At 38.0% G+C, this 21,759-nt stretch overlaps 1 protein-coding gene and 1 non-coding gene across 11 annotated transcripts in view; both read right to left on the reverse strand.

The window, feature by feature from the left end:
• The window catches only part of UTRN (utrophin), a 504,261-nt gene that overhangs the window by 412,869 nt on the left and 69,633 nt on the right, over positions 1-21,759 (reverse strand). The gene's annotated exons all lie outside the window — the stretch shown is intronic.
• On the reverse strand, positions 5,073-5,179 carry LOC118905548. Its single transcript, XR_005022254.1, has one exon. It is a non-coding gene; the product is annotated as a U6 spliceosomal RNA (small nuclear RNA).

A 21,759-nucleotide genomic window follows, 5' to 3' on the forward strand; every position in this document is an offset into this window, starting at 1 on the left:
AGAAAGAGAGTCAAAAAAATTCCCAGGCTTTTAGGTTAACTTGAAGGATGATAGTGCTTCTCTACTTTAAAAAAAAAACAACATAACAACAGCACAGGAAGAGAAATGGATTAGGAAAGGAAGTTCTCCTTTGCACCTAATGAGTTAGAGATTAGCAGGATATTTGGGTGCAGATACCAAGCAGGACTAGAGTAAATGGGAGAAGGTCTTCACGTAGAGGAAACCACCCCAGAAGCTCAAGTTTTCAGAAGAAAGACATATTCCACAGTGTTAAAGCAAGGTACCGGAGGATCTGGGGGAAAATGAGGCCTGAAAAAAAGATAAGTGAACTTAACCCCTAAGACCCAGATGGCATGCGATGTTGTGGGGGAACAGGGAAGCTGGCTTTGGGCTGGCAGACGTGTAAATTATTACAAGTTTCCTGGGACAATATAACTACACCGATATTAACATACTTTTTATTTATATAACCATTGACCCAGAAATTCTGGAAATTTATCTTACGGAAATCATTAGATACACAAATATTTAGATATCTTTAAAAGGATGTTCTCCAAAGCACACTTCATAATTGAAAAAAATTGTTAATCTAAATGTCCATCCGTGGGGATTATTTAGAAGCATATTTTCATACATAAGTACAACCGTCAAAAATGATACTAGAGAAGAAAATAAAGACATGGAAGGATTTTTCATAATATATTAAGGAATAAAAATGCAGGTCATCAAAGAGTACACACGGTGCTTCATTTATACAATGTATACATATATGACCAGAAAGGTAAGAGCCAAAACATTAGCACTGTTTATTTCTCAGAAGGTCCTGAGAGATTCTTATATTCTATTTTTATTAGCTGTATTTGCTAATTTCTGAAATGAGTGTATAACACTCTGTACCATTCTTTTCTTTAAAGCACCCACCCATCCTGCAAAAGTTGTCTTTTTCTCCACTTTAATGTGGACAAGTAGGAAGGTTAGAGAATTTGGCAGCTATAAAAATAAACTGAGCTGAGAGGAGGTCTGTCTGCCTGTCTTGTCTGCCTCGGAGGGGGATGGTGAGAATAGGAGACTTCCGTGTATCTGTAATTACATGCAGACAGGAAGGACCTAGGAGGGAGGGAGAGAGGTTAGATGATGCCAACACGGAGTACCCAAGAAGGGCTCCCTTATGGAGCCAAACCCCAGAGGATGAGTGAGAGAAATGTATCAGGATCCATACTCCTAAATTAGATGCAGTTAAGGGCACGTATTTCTAAAAATGAAACTCTCCAGGTTAAGTTGCTTTTACTTATACCTGTCTTTCCAGTGAGTTTTCCACTTCAGCCTGAAGAGATAATTGGCTACATGTAAAATAACTGTGCCTGAGTCGGCCCATCTCTCCCAGTCTTCCAGTCCATTCACTATGGAAACACTGGTGAAGAGGGAGTTGCATCACTTAAAACGCACCTTTTGCAATAAAGTATTCCTAGGCAAAATGATCGGCGCACTGATCAGTTATTAAGGTGAGAAGACAAAAGAGACGATTAATGCAAAACGTAAAGTTACTGACAGATTGCACAAGCTACCTAGACTTTCTCAAAACCTCGTATTTTACTCACTTTCAGAAAAAGAACACATATCTGGGAGAAAAATGAGGAGTATTTGTCCTTTGTTCATGTACTTTAATGAAATACCATGTCGTATAAATGCAATTTTTAAATAAGAAAAATAGAGTATTTCAAAAGTAGTTTTTTTAACTTTTTTCTCTATTTTAGAATGTTTTAACATTGAGCCACAAGTTAAAACCAAGACATAAGATAATTTTTAAAAAATGAAGTCATTTTAATAAATTTTCAAAATTGCAAGTCCATTAAAATGCAATCCTTTGCCCAAGATATTTATAATAAGCAGGAAGAACATGCCAGAAAGGAACACTATGTTTCCCCTTAAAAACTCAGGGGTAGGACTTCCCTGGTGGCTCAGTCGTTAGGAATCCGCCTGCCAATGCAGCGGACACGGGTTCGAGCCCTGGTCCGGGAAGATCCCACATGCCGCGGAGCAACTGAGCCCATGCACCACAACTACCGAGCCTGTGCTCTAGAGTCCGCGAGCCACAACTACTGAGCCCGCATGCCACAACTACTGAAGCCCGCGCACCTAGAGCCCATGCTCTGCAACAAGAGAAGCCACCGTGGTAAGAAGCTCACACACTGCAACAAAGACTAGCCCCCACTTGCCACAACTAGAGAAGCCCACGCGCAGCAACGAAGACCCAATGAAGCAAAAAATAAACAAATAAAAAATAAATGTATTAAAAAAAAAAAAAAAAACAACTCAGGTAAAGATTTTTCCCATGAAACTCACAGTTAAGAAATCAGCCCATGGGGACTTCCCTGGTGGCACAGCGGTTAAGAATCTGCCTGCCAATTCAGGGGACACGGGTTCAAGCCCTAGTCCGGGAAGATCCCACATGCCGCGGAGCAACTAAGCCCGTGCACCGCAACTATTGGGCCTGCGCTCTAGAGCCCGTGAGCCACAACTACTGAGCGCGCATGCCTAGAGCCCGTGCTCCGCAACAAGAGAGGCCACTGCGATGAGAAGCCCGGGCACTGCAACGAAGAGTAGCCCCCGCTCCCTGCAATTAGAGAAAGCCCGCACATAGCAACAAGGACTCAACACAGCCAAAAATAAGTTAATTAATTAATTTAAAAAAAAAAAAGAAGAAATCAGCCCATGAAGCACAGCACTCTTTGCTTAAAAGTGTACAAACTGGGGGCTTCCCTGGTGGCGCAGTGGTTGAGAATCTGCCTGCCAATGCAGGGGACACGGGTTCGAGCCCTGGTCTGGGAAGATCCCACATGCCGCGGAGCAACTAGGCCCATGAGCCACAATTACTGAGCCTGCGCGTCTGGAGCCTGTGCTCCGCAACAAGAGAGGCCGCGATAATGAGAGGCCCGCGCACCGCGATGAAGAGTGGCCCCCACTTGCCACAACTGGAGAAAGCCCTCGCACAGAAAGGAAGACCCAACACAGCCATAAATAAAATAAAATAAATAAAATAAATAAACCCAAAGTTTAAAAAAAAAAAAAAAGTAAGAAAAAAAAAGTGTACAAACTGAAAGTTTATGAATAAAATAATTTAAATATAGCCTTATATTGAAAAACGCATATTCCCTCATTTTCAACTTACATAACTATATAAAAAGTTCACAAGAGTTATTAATAATTTTTATTGAAAAGCTTATTGAGGTAGGGTTGGATAAGGGAGATAAAAGATAAAATCCACAGTATGAACAAAAATGCAAGAAACCAGTCCCCCAGCACACTAATGTTATCCTCTATAATCATTTATCCTCTAAGTCACTTTTTTTTTTTTTTTAATTTTTGGCCACACTGTGCAGGATGTGGGATCTTAGTTCCCCGACCAGGGATCAAACTTGCGCCCCCTGCGTTGGAAGTGCGGAGACTTAACCACTGGACCGCCTGGAAAGTCCCTATGTCACTGTTGAAAATTAGGATCCTGCCTCAAATCAGCACTATCTTTATTTAATAGTCTCTATTGCGGGTCTGATATTTACTTGCCTTTTTTTGAAAATTTGTAAATTCAATCTATACCATCTCTGGGAATAGCAAAACTTGGTAATTCTTTTCTATATATAATAGATCTTCCTTTCCTTCGTCTTAAATGTACCTCATTAAAGCATCAAAAAGTCTAGATTAATTAAACTTAGTTGAAGATTAATTAATTTAGTTGAAGATTAGAAGAACAATTCTTGTTTGCTCTTCTGAAACAAATGATTTTATAGCCAGTGATTACATCTTCTCTCTACTTTCATCATTTTAGACTGAAGAGTCTTAATCATTTTAGTCAGTTTTATAAAAACACCAAAAGCATTTGCTCCAAGACTTAGGTTTCCTTACTAGACTTCTCTCACTGTAAAATTGTTTCTTAAGTAGGAGACTAGAATCTCAGAGAGTAATCCATGTGCACAGTCAACACAGCTTTGCATAGAAAGGATATGTTCTCTGTTTTCTTTCATATTTCCTTCCTAATGACACCCTAAAAACTAGAGTTCTTTTACATTGCAGCAACCCAATGACCAGTGTCTTCTGAGAACACTACAGTTGCTCCTTCTCTTCCATCATCCTAGATGTAAAATATAATTCATGATGACAAAGTTTTCTTGAAGTGAGCAAGAGGGTGAATCAAACAAAAAGATTTGGACAGATAATCTTTCTTCAAAGCATTAGCACTTCCCTCAGGACAAGGGTAAACTAGCAAACCTGACTGAACCTGAGTTAAAAGCACACACAATAATATGCCCCAAAGAATTGAAAGCAGGATCTTGAAGAAACATCTGCACACCCATATTTATAGCGGTATTATTCACAATAGCTAAAAAGTGGAAGCAACCCCAGTGTCCACCTATGGATGAATGGACAAACAAAATATGGCATATACTGACAATGGAATAATATCAGCCTTTTAAAAAGGAAGAAAATTCTGATACACTGTACAACATGGATAAACCTTGAGGACATTTTGCCAAATGAAATAAGCCAGTCACAAAAAGAGAAATACTGCATGATTCCATTTATATGAGGTGCCTACAGTAGTCAGATTTATAAAGACAGAAAGTAGAATGGTGGTTTCCAGAAACTGGGGGGAGACTGGAATTGGGAGTCATTGTTTAATAGGTACAGACTTTCCATTCTGCAAGATAAAAAGAGTTATGGAGGTGGATGGTGGTCACAGTTACACAACAATGTAAATGTACTTAATACCACTGAACTGTTTACTTAGAAATGGTTACGATGGTAAATTTTATGTTATATGTATTGCACCACAAAAAAAAAAAAATTAGGGAAAAAAAGCACATGCAATAAACATTTTTCGTTTCCATTTCAACCTGATTTTCAAAGAAGAAATATTTAGTATGTCTCAACTCATACATTCCCCAATAAGACAAATGAGGAAATTTCACTTGCTTCCAATTTCATCTTTTTTTTTTAACATCTTTATTGGAGTATAATTGCTCTACAATGGTGTGTTAGTTTCTGCTTTATAACAAAGTGAATCAGACATACATATAAAAAATATGGAACGCTTTATGAATTTGCGTGTCATCCTTGCACAGGGGCCATGCTAATCTTCTCTGTATCATTCCAATTTTAGTATATGTGCTGCCAAAGCGAGCACCCAATTTCATCTTTTAAAACTCATATTTTTAACACATTCCTTTGGAATATAAAGTCAGATATTCTGAATTCTAGAATCAGAATTGTTTTCACTACGACCATGCCTCTAGTTATCTCACTCCAGAGGAAAGCATTTGTTCAAACTCACTGTGGTAGATACTGCTGGTTACCCACTCAATCATCCTTTTTCCCTTTCTTGCTTACAAATCTAACCTCATTTTTTTTCCCCCTTGAAGCAAGATAGCCAGTTATAATACTCACCTCCTCTTGAAACTAAGGATAACCATATGGCCCAGCTGGGGCCGATGGTGAGCCAAAAGCTATGTGCGTAAGTCATTTTGGGATCAGATCCTCCAGCCTCAGTCAAGCCTGCAGCCCTGGTCAACAACTTGACTGCAACCTCATGAGAGTCCCTTGGCCAGAATCACCTAGCAAAGCCACTCCCAAATTCCTGACCCAGAAAACCTCATGAGACAGTAAATATTTGTTGTTTAAAGCTGCTAAAGCTTGGGGTAATTTGTTATACAGCAATGGATAACTAATACAGATCTGATGCTAAGTTTCAGAGTAATTTGTCATGCAGCAAGAGATAAATAACACAGCATGTACCCAACCATCAATCTGACACCTGCACTGAGATATCTCACAGACTCATTTCAAACTTAACACATCTGAAACTGAACTGTTGGTCTTCTCTCAAATCAATTGTCTCCAGTCTTTCTTAACTCAGTACACAACACCTTAAACCACCCTCTTGTTCATGCCAGGACCCTGAAACCAATCCTTGGCATTCCACAATCTATCTAATACCACAATCTATCACCAGTTTCTGTTGGTCCCAAATTCCTAAATATACTTTAACTCTGCCCACAACTCTTCATCTCCCAGTCATCCCCCAGTCTGAGCTACTGCTATGTCCTGCTTGGAATCCACTAACCTAATGCCAATAACCTGACACCATCTCCTAATGTCTGTTCTTGTTCCCTTTCAATCCACTTTCTAAATGCTGGCCAGCTTGACAATGAACTCTGCAACAATTACATTAACATGGTTTACAAAGCTCTGAATCATCTGACCCCTACCTATGCCAAGTCTAATCTTGCAATGCTCTCCCCTCCTCTCAGTAGCTCCAGCCACACTGGCCTTTGTGTTACTCAGTTGCACCCAGCCCTTTCCTGCCCCAGGATATTTGCTCATGCTGCTCTGCCTGCTTATAGCCCATTGTCAACCTGCTTAACTCCTATGGCTATTTCAGGTCTAATTTTAAACATCTTTTCTTCTGGACCTCCCCAGTCTCTCAAAGTACCCTGTTTTCTTTTCCTTTGCACCCTATACCTATCTCAATTTGATTACCTATTGATTTGTGTAAGTCCATGAGGGCAAGAAAAGTCTACTTTGATTGCCATAGTATATGCAGCTCCCAATACAGGTTGTCAATTTTAAAAATTATTGAATGAATGTATTTAATATGTTCATTAAGTCCAAACAAACTGTATATTGCTATAATTCAATCTAGACTTATAAATTGTCCACTTCAATAAAAGAACATGATTCTATTATATCTATGGCCTTTTCATCCATCTGCAAAATTTTAAAACCACGATCACTGAGATAACCCAGATTTTCTTTCTCATTTCCTCTTTTCCACGTGTCTCAAGATCATTTTATTATGAGCAGAGAGTGAAAATGTGACTTCTAGAAACATTAAAAAGAAGAAGAGCTAGAATTAAAATAGTCCCTAAAGGCAGACAAGAAAAGCAATTCTAAAGCTCATTAGAAAATTAAATTGACCCCTGATTCATCTAAATAAGAACATTCTATCCTGGTGTTTATAGAGTTTTGATGAACAATCATTTCCCTTTCCAAAGCCTGGCTGATTTGTAAAGGCAGAAGGATCATGACTGCACAAGATTATTTTTTGATGAAGAAATCGGAGACCTGCTGATGGGAGAACCAAGAAATACTAATAAGGGCAAGCTGGAGCACAGCGTAAAGCAACCGTACCCACTTACTCTCTTCCAGTAAATATTATACTACGCTGACTTGGAACCGGAGAAGGAGTAGGTCTGGAAGCAGACAGTGTGGGTTCTGAGGCCAAGCCACACACAGGGAGCAGCCCCACAATAATGTCGGCAGCAGCTAACCAGAAAAGAAACTGTGCAGGGCCCTCACGGTGGAAAGAAATAGAAACCACACATGAGTCTTTCCCCCTACATTCATACACACAGACTGTCAGCCCAGCACCAAGACTAAATTCCAAGATCGCATGGGTTTATGTACAAACACATAATTGTGCCAAACTTTGATAAACGGCACATATTTTAACTTAATAGATTTATGTGAATACATACTAGTAAACTACAATCTCAATTATACATATAAATACATGTTATAATATATTACACACATGCACACAGAAATTACGGTAAGTTTTTCACTTCACTAAAAGTGCCATTTTAATAAAAGAACTTAACCAAAGACACCTATGGCAGTTGTACACATAATTCTTTAATGTATAAATTACCAGAACTCAGTTTATTTTTTTTCTACATAAGAATATAAATAATATAGACATTTAGGACACAATTATTATAGAAATTTTCAAATCAAAACAGTAACCATATATAATGTATTCATATATACATAAATAAGATTTTAGTACTAATACTCATGTTAAACATACAATTTATAAAAAGGCTGCTACCCCTTGTGTGGCACGAAAAAAACGTCATGCCATAAAACTGCCATGCAGAAGGTGGCAACTGTCAGAGACAAGCCTGTGCTCTAGAACGGAAAAGAGGTGCCGCACACAGCACTCAGGCAGGAACTAGGAAACAAGAATACCAGTTTTTTTTTTTCCTCTCTTTTTTTTTTAACATCTTTATTGGAGTATAATTGCTTTACAACGTTGTGTTAGTTTCTGCTGTGTAACAAAGTGAATCAGCTATACATATACATATATCCCCATATCCCCTCCCTCTTGCATCTCCCTCCCACCCTCCCTATCCCACCCTTCTAGGTGGTCACAAAGCACTGAGCTGATCTCCCTGTGCCATGTGGCTGCTTCCCACTAGCTATCTATTATACATTTGGTAGTGTATATATGTCCATGCCACTCTCTCACTTTGTCCCAGCTTACCCTTCCCCCTCCCTGTGTCCTCAAGTCCATTCTCTATGTCTGCATCTTTATTCCTGTCCTGCCCCTAGGTTCTTCAGACCCTCTTTTTTTTTTTTTTTTTAAGATTCCATATATATGTGTTAGCATACAAAGAATACCAGCTTTAAGGCCATCAAGGGACACACTCCAACCAGCAAGCAAGACCAAACCATCTAACTGGCAGGGCAACCAGGTGGGTCCCCACTAGGAAAGAGTCAGTGTAACAGCTTTATCAAAGGTCAAAGTGAAGTAGTAAATCAATAGTCAGGCAAATCAGACTAAGTAGAGATATATAATAATCAAAGACAAGTCAAACAAGGTCACACATTCAAAGAAAGAGCCTGGCAAAAAAAAAAAAAAAGTCACGATGACACCCAGCTACAAGGAAACTGAAATGATCTTCTGTTGATATTGATAGTAACAAAATCAGAACACCCTTTAAGCTTGAGGGAGTAAATCTAGAAACACAGCTCAGATCAATTTTAGATCCTAAAATGGCAGATAATGTGCATTTCCCTAGCCATAATCAAATATTCTAACATGTTATAAACTAGAATGTATTAAAGTTTGTATACTTGCATAAATACCATTTAATCCTGAAAACCATGAAATGCTCCCAAGTCTCATCTATTAATAGTTCTAAAAGGATCAGTGTTGAGGATACCATAGACATATTTAGCAAAGTCCACATGTAATTCCAGATAACTGACTACATAAAGACTCAATTTTGACATATATTTTACATGAAATGTTGTCAAAAAACATCCAAGTGTGTTTATGTTAGCATGTTGTACTACTGTAAGTCCCATACTATGTAGCTATTGCCCAGAAGGAGAAAAATTCCTAGTTTAACAGTGGGAAGAAAAATATTAAAAGGAGATTTCATCAAGATTGAGGAATTGCTCTAGATTATCCTATTCTTGGTTTCTCTGCTTTCTCTTCATCATAAGAGTTGAGTGTGGCCAATCAGATAAATCAAAAGAAAGAGAGTAAAAAGAAAAAAAATTCTATAAATGCCATATGACCTGCCAAGAGGTACTTTATTTTATACTAAGAAGATGCAGTGCAAGCAAATGGAAAAAACACACTCACAATAATTCAAAGGCTCTCCATCACAGAACCTGTTCACAACTGCAGATCTTGAAAAACATTTTACAAGCACCAAACTGCTAATATTTGTGTAATTTGAAGAAAAGAACTAGAAATAATATAAGCACATCATAAGAAATTATCCTTTTATAATAATAATGAAAATAATGATAGCAGTAGCAGAAGTAGTTAATAGGTGCAGAGGTCTTACCATATGAAGGCATGGTACCACTCCCCCTGCATTATCTCATTTTTTTGTCAATTGAGATATAGTTCACGTGCCACAAAATCCATGCATTTGAAGTGTACAATTCAGCAGTTTTTAGTATATTTGCAAAGTTATGCAACAATCATCGCTATCTAATTCCAGAACATTTTCATTATCCCCCATACCCTGTACCCATTATCAGTCATTCCCCATTCCCTCCCCTCCCCCAGCCCTAGGGAACCACTCATCTACTTTCTATGGATTTTCCTATTCTAGACATTTCACATAAATAGATTCTATGATATGTGGTCTTTTGTGCCAGGCTTCCTTCACTTAGCATTATGTTTCCAAGGTTCATGTTTGTATCAATACTACATTGCTTTTTATGGCTAAGTAATGTTCCCTTGTATGGAGAGACCACATTTTGTTGATCCATTCATCAGCTGATGGGCGTTCTGGTTGTTTCCACCTTTTGCCTATTACGAAGAATGCTGCTATGAACATCTGTGAACAAGTTTTTGCGTGGACATATGTTTTCAGTTCTCTTGGGGATATAACTTAGAGTGGAATTGCTGAGTTAGATAATGCAACACTTAACTTTTCGAGGAACCAGCAAACTGTTTTCCAAAGATACGGTACCCATTCGACATTTCCACCAGCAGTGCATGAGGGTACACATCCTCATCAACACTTCTTTTCCATATTTTTTTTTATACTCATCCTAGTAGAATCTCATTGTGATTTTGATTTGCCTTTCCCTAAAGACTAATGACGTTGAACATATTTTTCACAAGCTTATTGGCCACTTGTATATCTTTGGAGAAATGTCTATTCAAAAATTAGCCCACTTTTCAACTGGCCTATTTGTCTTTTTATTGTTGAGTTATAAGAATTCTTTATATATTCTGGATCCTAGATCCTTATCAGAAATACAATTTGCAAATATTTTCTCCCATTCCCTGGATTGTCTTTTCACTTGCGTTATCTTATTTAATCCTCGTAACAACCATGAGTTTGTCCTATGAGTATCCCCCTTTTATTGATGAGGAGACAGTTACTAAACTTGTCCGAGGCTTCATAGCTAATAAGAGTTGAAGAAGAGATTCCAACCCAGGCCATCTGCCTCCACTCATTAGTAGGATGTACTGTCAGAAACACTGAGCTCATTAGGTGCTATAGCATTAGGCTTAAATAAATAAGCAGGATTAAAAATAATTAACTTAAAAAGTAACAGTATTACTGATGCTTTGCATAGAAATTACCAGAGGGCCCTCCTCTTGTTTATACCAGTCTTCTTGAGAAGAAAGAGTAGCTTAAAATAAAGCACATTCAGCCTTACAAGGCAAAACTTGGCCTCTAAACAGTGCCTATTCTTTTCAATTGTAGGAAACTTTCTTATTGAGTTATGTAGTTGAAACAAAGGAATTCAGAATACAAGTGGTATTTTTGCTGAGATTTAAACATTGTAAATCATCACAGTGGGTATTCTGTTAGGGGGAGGCCTATTTCTTTGCCAACAACTGTTCTGTTCAAAATATATGCCTTCTCCAGCTCTACACAACCACTCTCTGAGAAGATGAACAAAGCAGAGTTTGAGCAACAACGATGTCATTCCGACCAGTCGCTCCTTACTCTCCTCTTATTTCTGCCACCACCCATGTTCAATATAAAAGTCAATCTACAAATAATTTTAGTATGTCTGTAGAATTACGTTCATGCTAATATAGGGTGAAGTAGTGGTTTTAAAGGAATATGCTAGATCTACCAATACTGGCATGGAAAGGGATTCAATATGTATAGCTAAAGCAGAAACAAAAAACAAAACAAAAAAACCTGTAAAACAATATGATTTTATATTTATTAAAAATAGGCATTATGACTATATATCATAATACATCTGCTAGCATATGCACACAAACCAAAAAAAATAAAAAATCATCTAATGATGGAGATTTCCCTCCCTGGGAGTAGGGCATAATTTTTATGTAATGAAATGGTTGACTTTTTAAACATATATACATAATATTTTGTTTTTTAAAAAAAGGATAGCATTCTCTCCAAAAATCCTACAAACCTTAAAAGCCATGGAAATGAATGAACACATATGAATAAAATGAACAAATGAACAAAAGGTTATATTTTGTTCTATATCTGGAGAAGTTTTAGTGACTTCACAAACTTCTTGAAGTTGTGAGAAAAATTGTGTACCTGCACATGTGATTTGGAGTGGTGGCAGAAATTCCATAGTTCCTAACAATTTTTAAATGACTCCCTGACCCAGAAAAAAGTTTAAGAACTTTATCTCAAAAGATTATTATAAGGTCTCATTTTATAAAAGGTCAAGACAGATAACAAATCTTTGTTTTATCAGATAACAAAGCAAAATCCCTTGAGCCAAATACAGTAGAGACATCTTCTAAATCATGAAAAATAGTCACTAGATCTCTTTTAGGTCCTCCTCTGTAATTCTTAGGATGACCCTAAGCCAATCGTATTTTTAAGCTTATGATTTACAGTTCTTTCTAAACGCTAAAAAAATGGGTCTCTTTCCTTTGGATACAACACAAACACCTTTCCCAAAGCAAAAAGAGAGGGAGGGAGAGAGAGAGAGAAAGTCCACCCTATGAAAACTAACTTTAACCACATATACAAACAAATTATTTGGTTCCTTCCTTTAAATATTGTTTATTGAGCATCTACTACAAGTCAGACCCACTGTTCTCTAGTTAATGTCATTCTTATTTGTTATAGCCCAAGGTTTTTCCTTCTTTCTTCTACTTGATGCAACATACAAAAACTGAAGGAATGAATATCCAGCACCAGGCCATCTTAAATGTCCATGTGATCATTCTCAACTGCCTGTACAAAGGCCCTTTATGGGAAATGAAAAGGAAGAGTAGTGATAAACTTACAGGACTTCAATCCTTAGATCACTAAGGATTATCAGTAATAAAAGAAACACAAACTTCCCCTTACACGGGGGCTTAACATTCCTAGACTTTTTCTCTTGGCCTTCATCCAGCAAATAATTATCTCCTTGAAGATAAGTTTCTCCTTCAAAGTAAAGGGTAATCAAATTTATCATAGGAAAACAAAAGACTTAGGCAGTGTCTAAGCTAGTAGGTTATTAAACTGACATCTACTTGTCTACGACAAAACCCTTCTTCCATTCTAACAGTAAACTGAGCATTTCTGAAATGTATACTTTCTAAAAATTATTCTAAATACTATTATTCTAAAAGTTCTAAATATTATTCAATGATAATTGCCTTATCTATATAATGATGACTGGGATGGAGGTCAGAAAAAAATCATATGTATAAAATTATCAAGGAAGAAGTGATGTGTCTAAGTGACATCTATTATTGTCTTGGAAGTATTTTCTTAATAAATCCTTGACTCATATGTAAGTCCTTAAGAACATAAGTAGAGATTTCTTGGAAGTGACATCTCCCATAGGTATGCTCCTTAGTTCAAACTAAATTAACATAAATTTTACTACTATAGCACATCAACTTTTATATTCATATGATAATTACAATGTCCAAGTTCTTATGCCAACAGTAGAATACAATGAACATAAAATCTCTAGCACCTGCCTTAATAATGCTGATTGACATAAAATAAATTTCTTCCAAAGGCCAAACTATCACTGGATTCGCAGATGAACAAAGAAGCACCTTGTTAACTAACCTCTGACCTTCTTCACTTTTCATAAAATGAGTCATTTAATTTGGCTACTCACTTGTTCTGTTCCCAAATACACTTCAACATCATGTTTCTCCTTAATAACATCCTGCCACATGACACTTTGAAAGAAAACCATTAAATCACATTAACTGAAGTATATGGCTTCAGAATAAAGTGTAAAAAGTGGAGAATCATGAGTGGTTTACATGTTTTTGTCACAGCGAAGTTAAGTCTACTCTTTATGATCCATTCCAGAATTGCAATCCCGTGCTGTCTTTCCAGCTGAAAGCACATGGGCCATTCCTTCCCTTTTCCCCATCATCAGATAAACATACAGATCATAACATAATACACACGCACACACACACACACACACACACTTCTTCCAGTGTTTTTAAAAATTAATTATAAGTCAGCTGCCAAAAGAAAGAGACAAAATTTATTTCGGACAAGCAGGAATGATTGGGGAATTAACCACCATGCCAAATTCTTTGTGCAGAGGTTCTTTTCTTTAAAAAAAAAAAAAGAAAAGAAAAGAAAATGCAAATCAAGAGTTATCCACCACAACGTGAGAAGGACTTGACCCACCATTGCTGGTTTTGAAGATGGAAGGGGGGCTGTGAGCCAAGGAACATGGGCAGCCTCTTGTAGCTGGAAAAGACAAGGAAACTGATTCTCCCCAAGGGCTTCCAGGAGGAGTACAGGCCTGCCAACAACCTGATTTTAGTACAGTGAGACCAGTGTCTAACTTCTGACCTCCAGAACTGTAAGATAATAAATTTGTATTGGTTTAAGCCATCAAATTCATACTAATTTGCTACAGCAGCAATAGGAAACAAACACACCCACTCATCTGCAATATTTCTCGGTCATTCATCCTTGCCTGTGAATCACAAACTCGGAAATATAAAATCAGAAGTAGTAACACAAAGCAGGGAGAGCAAAGCTGTAGATATCCAAGCTTCTATACAGATCAGCACCTACTAACAAAGCCTACACAGGGTGTAATCCCACACGAGCTAAACCAAAAGAATGAAATTTGGCCTAAGAGCCTCCTTTTATCTTTCAAGGGAAAAATAACTAGAAAAAAAACACAAAAGAGACAGCAAGGGAGAAGCAGGTCACAATCAGAAGCAATTTCTGCAGGTATCAGCTGAGCTCCTAAACTAGAATCTGACACTGCAAATGCAACAACAGGGAAGAATCATTCACACACAAGTTCTCTCAATCACAGGTACACCCAGGAGAAGAGTTAGCTCAGCTTTTGGCAGCAGAATCCTAAATATTGAAAACCATGAAGTGAGCTTTGCCATAACTCAATTTAATTCTTCAACAGAACCAAGATATTCTGAAGCTACCAACCCCAATGTCCAGGTCCTCAATCCTTCCCTTGATGTACTACAATAACCTTCTATACTATCCACCCTCCTGTTTGCATCCTAAAGACCTTTGAAAGATTAACTTCTTATGATCACAAAGTTCTGCACTCACAAAATCTCCAAACATCCCCCAATGCCTTCAAAATCATGTATAGCTATCTATATGATACAGTGTGAAGTAACCTACTTAGCATGGCATTCAGCACACTTTCCTATAGTCATCCCCTACTAATCTGTGCCCTCTGCCTGGAATTCTCTTCCAGCCCCAATACCCCCATCAGTTTCCGTATCAAATGGTACCCTCTCTTTCATGGAGTCTTTAGATAGATGTACTCCCCTGATCCAACTCTAAATACCCACTCCACCCCCAACTTTTAAATTCACATCATATTTTGTTCCTTACTTATAACAAAATATTTGGGGGATTTTGAAAGTTAATAATATTATATCAGTGTGTATCCATGCCCATGTTGATCTCCCCTCCTAATGAGATTCTTAATTCCCTGAAGGAAGAAACTGTCTTATTCCTTGGCCTCTTTCACATAGTTCCTTACACACCATAAGTATACAATAAATATTTCCTGAATTACCAAAGAAATAACCCAACATACCCTTAGGGAAAAGAGAAGAATCCTGATCATTACGAAGAAATTAAGAGTCAGCCATGTAAGAAAACTTCTTTGACAGGGGTAATTCAATTCCAACAAAATTATAACGTTTGGGGTGGGGGGGGTGTTTTGTTTTGTTTTGTTTTGTTTGCTTGCTTTAAGCAGGGGGAAATTCTTACGGGAACTGTAGAGTAAGTAGTTTCTGTCTCTCCCCACCTGCAGTTATTCCTACCACACAAAATCAAATTCCTACCAGCTGACTTAGGGCCTAGAAGCTGTCCTGAAAGAGGAGATTTAAGACCCAGCTGGAAAGCAAGCAAGTAACAACAGGAGGAACAAGATGTAACCAAGTCCACTCACCTCTCAACCATTTTACATCACACCAGTCCTGGGAAAGCCAGGCTCTCAGTGCATTGCTTTCTAAACGAATCTATCCTTAGAATATAAGTTATAGCTACTAGATCTTGTGGCAATTCACCATACCAATGGACATGTGTACATAAATATATAACTAAGAGCTGGGGCACTTCCATCTCCAATGGGACAAGTAAAGATGGACAGACTAGAAGTCAATCTTTTCCTAACTTCTGACTCAAAAGCCTAGAAAACACATAGAAAAGAAGATAAGCATAAACTATAGTTCTGGAAGATACTGGGTTTCATATCATAATATTTTGTCTCTCTATTTGTCTCTGTTTTTAAATTTAAGTAGTAAATTATTATGTGCTACTCTTAAATCATTATGTGTTATTCTTAAATTCTTCTGAAAACATGAAATTCAAAGTGCTAAGTACTAAGAAACTTAATTCAAAAGCATATTTCAAATAGCAAACCAATACAATATCAAACTTAAAAATCAAGCTAATAACAAAGTAGACATACCTATAACTAACTCTTCACCACATTTCTATTCTGGACAAAGGTCCTCAAATACACCTTTATTTCAAAGTGTTACTCACAGTGCAAACTCAGCCTCATAGGTCATCACCTATCCTGAGGAGCCAATGATCATTTCACCCAATTGAAATCAACTTTCACATCATATAAAGAATGACGTTTAATGTTTTTTTCCTTTTTTCTCTGCCTTGCTTCAAAAACTCTCCAGGTGTTAATGCAGACCTCTTCTCCGTATCTTGGCAAAGTTTACTTTGAACAGGCAGTTTCTCATGACCTTCAAATCTGTGTTCAACAATGAAATCATTTGGCTCTATATCCTATTCAGTTATTAATCACAAACAACAAAGGAAGAACTTTCACATGAAAAACGTAAAACCTATGTGGGCCAGCATTCACCGTGGGTCACTCTGGGTCACGTTCACAGCTAAGGTCATTGAGGCCCTTAGAATGACCTCTGCTTTTTAGAACCTACATTTAACATTGTGCTGGCGAGGAAACATCACAGCTCTGTGACTTTTAGATAAGTGCTCCTGGAGGTTTGTACTCAGAAGAGGGTATACTGACAGACAGCAGCTGGGTGATGGGGAGATGGGAGGGTGTCGGGAGGGGCAGGGATACAGGTGCCTCTGTATGTGCTGGTCACCTCCCTTCCTTGGGTGGGCTCTTTCAGTGAGTGCCCCAGGGGGAAATTTCTACCCTGTCTAGGGTGACCACACCAGGACCTCGGCATTTTGACTCCATCCATTTAAAGAAATGTAGCTGTTACATTCCAGCCAAATTTTACTTTTTAAAAATCAGCTCCAATGAGTTGATTTTTTTAATTAGCAAGGCAAATATTTTACTCATTTTCTTTGTTTCCATTACTATTATTATAACTATTATTAATGTGGCCTTTGTTTTCATTCTTTAAATTTTAGTAAGGCAGTGGCAGCATAATGAAAAAAATCGCTGGAATCAACGTGTGTCTCTAATTTAAAAGGCACTTCTTCTTTCCTTATCAGCCATCCCTTTTAGGATCCAGAAATAAACCCATCTGGTCTCCCCCTCAATTCCTGAATGATTTTAACTCAAACACAGCCTTCTAGACTAAGCCCAAAATTGAAATATTTTATAATATTATAAGTAGTTTATTTTGGAGGTGATCCCAGGAAACACTGGTGGGGAGTGAAGCACTGAGACAGGAGAGAAAAGGTAGCCAGCAAAAGGGTCATTTTCAGTTAAGTTATCACTGAATCTTAATTCAACAGGGAACTTGGGAGAACCAGTGTAAAATGCTCATCTCAAAGGTATCTTACCTGAGATGCAAGACAGCTGGGGATTTATACTATAGCAGTCACTGGCAGTGGGTTGCTGGGGGCTGGCACTTCCTGCCAAGCCTGGGTGTGAGCTTTTCCAGCCAAGCAAAAGAATGCAGGCGCCTGAATTGGCAGTCTCCGTGCACCGAAGTGCTCAAAGCAGGGGTTACGGTTAGGGCACCAACAGCCTTTGCTACAGCTAGGATCGGGATTATTTCCAAAAGGATAAACCAGAGGCAACCACGTTAGATGACACATACCACAGAATACAAGGTTGAGCGCTTTTCCACAAAAATATCCTTCAAAAAAAGAGGATGCCACCTTATATTTAAATCCTGAAAGGTCTCATATTATGGGACACTGTCAATTACTGTGTTTTAATCTGAAACAGCAAAGGACTGTTTGGGTAAAACCCAGTAATCTGAAAGGACCTCAACCATGTTCAACTTGGATGCTATTAAAGGTCAAGCAAAGAGATTTAATACAGACTTGGTTATTGAGGGTATGACTTTTCAACTTCAAGTGGTGGATGGCAAAGCAGCTCAAAAACAAAAGTGTGTGGGAGGTGGATAAGCCAGAATCCTCAGATATGACAATACAAATAAAGAAACATAGGAAATGCTTGTCTTGACTAGTAATTATGGGGAGTGAAAATAAAACAACATGTGGTACTCACAACTGGATACTGGCTGGAGCTCAGAGATACTGACATATTTATATACAACTGATGGCATTAAACTTAACACAGTCCTTCTGGAGAACATTTAGTCATACATGTCAGAAACCCTAAAACTAAACCTCTTGTCCCAGAAATTCTATTTCTAGGAACTTATCAGAAATAAGTAACTGAAATGAAGAATGGCAGCAAACATCAATAATAGTAATAACAAATATTTATATAGCACACACTAGAGCAGTGCCTTCCTGCTCTAAATGTTTTATATCAGGGTTCCCAACTGAGAGTGAGTCTGACTTCTAGGAGACACTTGGCGATGTCTGGAGACATTTTTGTATATCAAAACTGGTGGGCAGGGCTTCCCTGGTGGCGCAGTGGTTGAGAATCTGCCTGCCAATGCAGGGGACACGGGTTCGAGCCCTGGTCTGGGAAGATCCCACATGCCGCGGAGCGACTAAGCCCGTGCGCCACAACTACTGAGCCTGCGCGTCTGGAGCCTGTGCTCCGCAACGGGAGAGGCCGCGACAGTGAGAGGCCCGCGCACCGCGATGAAGAGTGGACCCCGCTTGCCGCAACTGGAGAAAGCCCTCACACAGAAACGAAGACCCAACACAGCCAAAAATAAATAAATAAATAAATAATTTAAAAAAAAAAAAAAAAACCGGTGGGCAGCAAGGGATGCCGTTAAACATCTACAACGCATAGGACAGCTCCCCCAGCAAAGATTTTTCTAGCCCAAAATGGCAACAGTGTCATGGTTGAGAAACCCTGCTTTACATCCATTCACTTAAATAATCCTTGACAATCCTATGGCATTTTTATTATCTCCATTTTACAGATCAATAAAGATAATTTTTCCATGCACTGTTATACGTAATTTTGAAAACTAGGAATAAACTAAATACCAAAAAACAAGGAGTTAATAAATTATGTAAAGCTACCCAATGGAAGCATGAAAATTACTTATTTGAAATATAATAAAGCTAAAATACCAGAACAAAGAATTAGAAGTTTTACATAATTACAATTATTTTAAGATATGAATATAAAGACTAAATGGGAAAATGAAAGTTACTATTCTGTTAAGATGACAGAAATAGTAATGGATATTTTTTCCTTTCTAACATTCTTTCATATTACTGTGATTTTTTTAAAAGAAAAAACACTCAACAATGGAGATAAGAAATTTGGAATTTTCCTTAAACAATGAAAGTTCTTATGAAATAAGGAATATCTTATTTTAACAACACAGGAGTTAACAAGCTAAGAAGACAGTTAATATCAAGACATTTAGAAAGAAGGATTTCCATGGAGTAGCACCAAATGTTAGTGTTTTAAATTCTGAAGTCATAATATTCCTGTTCAGGGTAAGAATGAACTAGCTAGATTTTATATCTACTTCTCTATCGTTTACTTATTTCATGGTTCACTATCACCTAAAGATAATGGGCAAAAAGAATCAAATTTCAATTCAGCTAAGTTTGATTCATAATAGCATCTCTATTACATAACGTAATTTAAACTGTTATTTTAAATGTATTAATGATAGTAATAATATTAGTATTAGTAACATTATTATTGTTGCTATTATTAGCAACATGTATTGAATGCTTCCTATGTGGCTACTGTGTAATCTAATCCCCACAACATCCATATGAGGTAAATGCTTTTATGGACCCTATTTTTCATCAAAGCTCACAGACATTTAAAATTAAGGAATTTGGGGCTTCCCTGGTGGCGCAGTGGTTAAGAATCCACCTGCCAATGCAGGGGACACGGGTTCGAGCCCTGGCCCGGGAAGATCCCACATGCCGCGGAGCAACTAAGCCCATGTGCCACAACTACTGAGCCCTCGTGCCACAACTACTGAAGCCCACGCATCTAGAGCCAGCGAGCCACAACTACTGAGCCTGCACTCTAGAGCCTGTGGGCCACAACTACTGAGCCCGCGTGCCACAACTACTGAAGCCTGCGCACCTAGAGCCCACACTCTGCAACAAGAGAAGCCGCTGCAATGAGAAGCCCGTGCACCACAACGAAGAGTAGCTCCCGCTCGCCGCAACTAGAGAAAGCCCGTGCACAGCAACGAAGACCCAATGCAGTCAAAAATAAATTTAAAATAAAAATAAATAAATAAATAAATAAAATTAAGGAATTTGCCAAGGGTGTACAGTAAATGGAGGTACCTGCGTTGAAATTCAGGCAGCCTGACTCCAAAGCCCAACTGCCCCAATCAAAATATAAGTGTGCTGGGGACAAGGTGGGGTGAGGGAAAGACAGCCTCTGCCCTTGCTCCTCTCCCTACAGCAACGAACTGACAGTATCTGATATGTAGGATGTAAAACCTGCCTTTTGAAATATGTTTCCTAATTTTTCTGAGTAGACCTAACAATGAATTAACCAACAGGATCTCATATTTTAAATAATTTTAAATTACTAAAATTAATTTTTATTATTTCAGATTTAAATACTGCAAATAATTATTTTAATAATCAATCAATGTTGACAAATAAATACTTGCCAAAAACAGCTGAGTGAATTCAAAGGAGAAAAAAAATAAGGCTGTCAGAGTTTCCACAGGAAGTCCTACAATCGATGACTGTGACATGAGGGGATTTCGTCCGATCCTCATATCCTATTGGATACCCTGTTCTCATAGATCTGAGGATTAAAAAAATAAGTCTATGTCCTGTCAATAGGAAAAAGGATACCTAAGACTAAGGAATAGGGGACTGTCTGTTTAAACAATTTAAGCATCTGTTTCTAGAATGCTGAAGAGGAATGGATAGGAAGGTTAAATATAAAACACTATTTTGTAGATATCATATTATTGGGCTTACATGTCTCTAGTCTAGTCTCACCTCCCCAGAGTATATATTACGAAATGAAGTCACTAAAAACAAAATGCTGTGATCTTCCGAGATCCCTGAAGCAAAAATTAACTTAACTAATAACAGGGATCAGGACATGAATAACATATCATCATGCAGAAAGGAGGGGAATTTGGCATGAACCAAAGTACAAGCTCCTACCCAGGCTGAGCCACTATCAGCTCAAAGCAGGCTATAGGTTGGTGTGAGGGAGAAGGAGGAACAACTGGTCTCCACATTCCACACCTACAAAAACCTCCAAACTCCACACCTGTGAGCTGTCTCAGTCATGGGCTACAAGGTCAGAAAGGAAGATGGCAGGTAAGGAAAGCGGAAAACCTCCTTTGTGCATGGAGCTTAGATTTTTTCCCACCATATATATGTATGTGTCTGACAAATTGTGAGTAAATCTTATCAAAAATACAGCCTTATTGATATGTGGAGATTTCAATGTATAAAGAATCCTGGTGTGTCTTTCTTAGCTGTATGTTTTTAAACACCAGCAATAACTGAAATGAAGGAAGATACCAGCAAGAACAACAATAGCAAATATTTATACAGCACTTACAAAAGCAATAATAGGCTGATCGAAATGCTCTCTATCAGGGGTTTTCGACCAAGAGCAATTGTGCCCCTGAGGAGACATTTGACAATGTCAGGAGATATTTTTAGGGGATTTTAGACATTAGTAGGACTGACAAACACATTCACC

The sequence above is a fragment of the Balaenoptera musculus genome, chromosome 12 (assembly GCF_009873245.2).
Source record: "Balaenoptera musculus isolate JJ_BM4_2016_0621 chromosome 12, mBalMus1.pri.v3, whole genome shotgun sequence".
In the NCBI taxonomy this organism is placed as follows: Eukaryota; Metazoa; Chordata; class Mammalia; order Artiodactyla; family Balaenopteridae; genus Balaenoptera; species Balaenoptera musculus.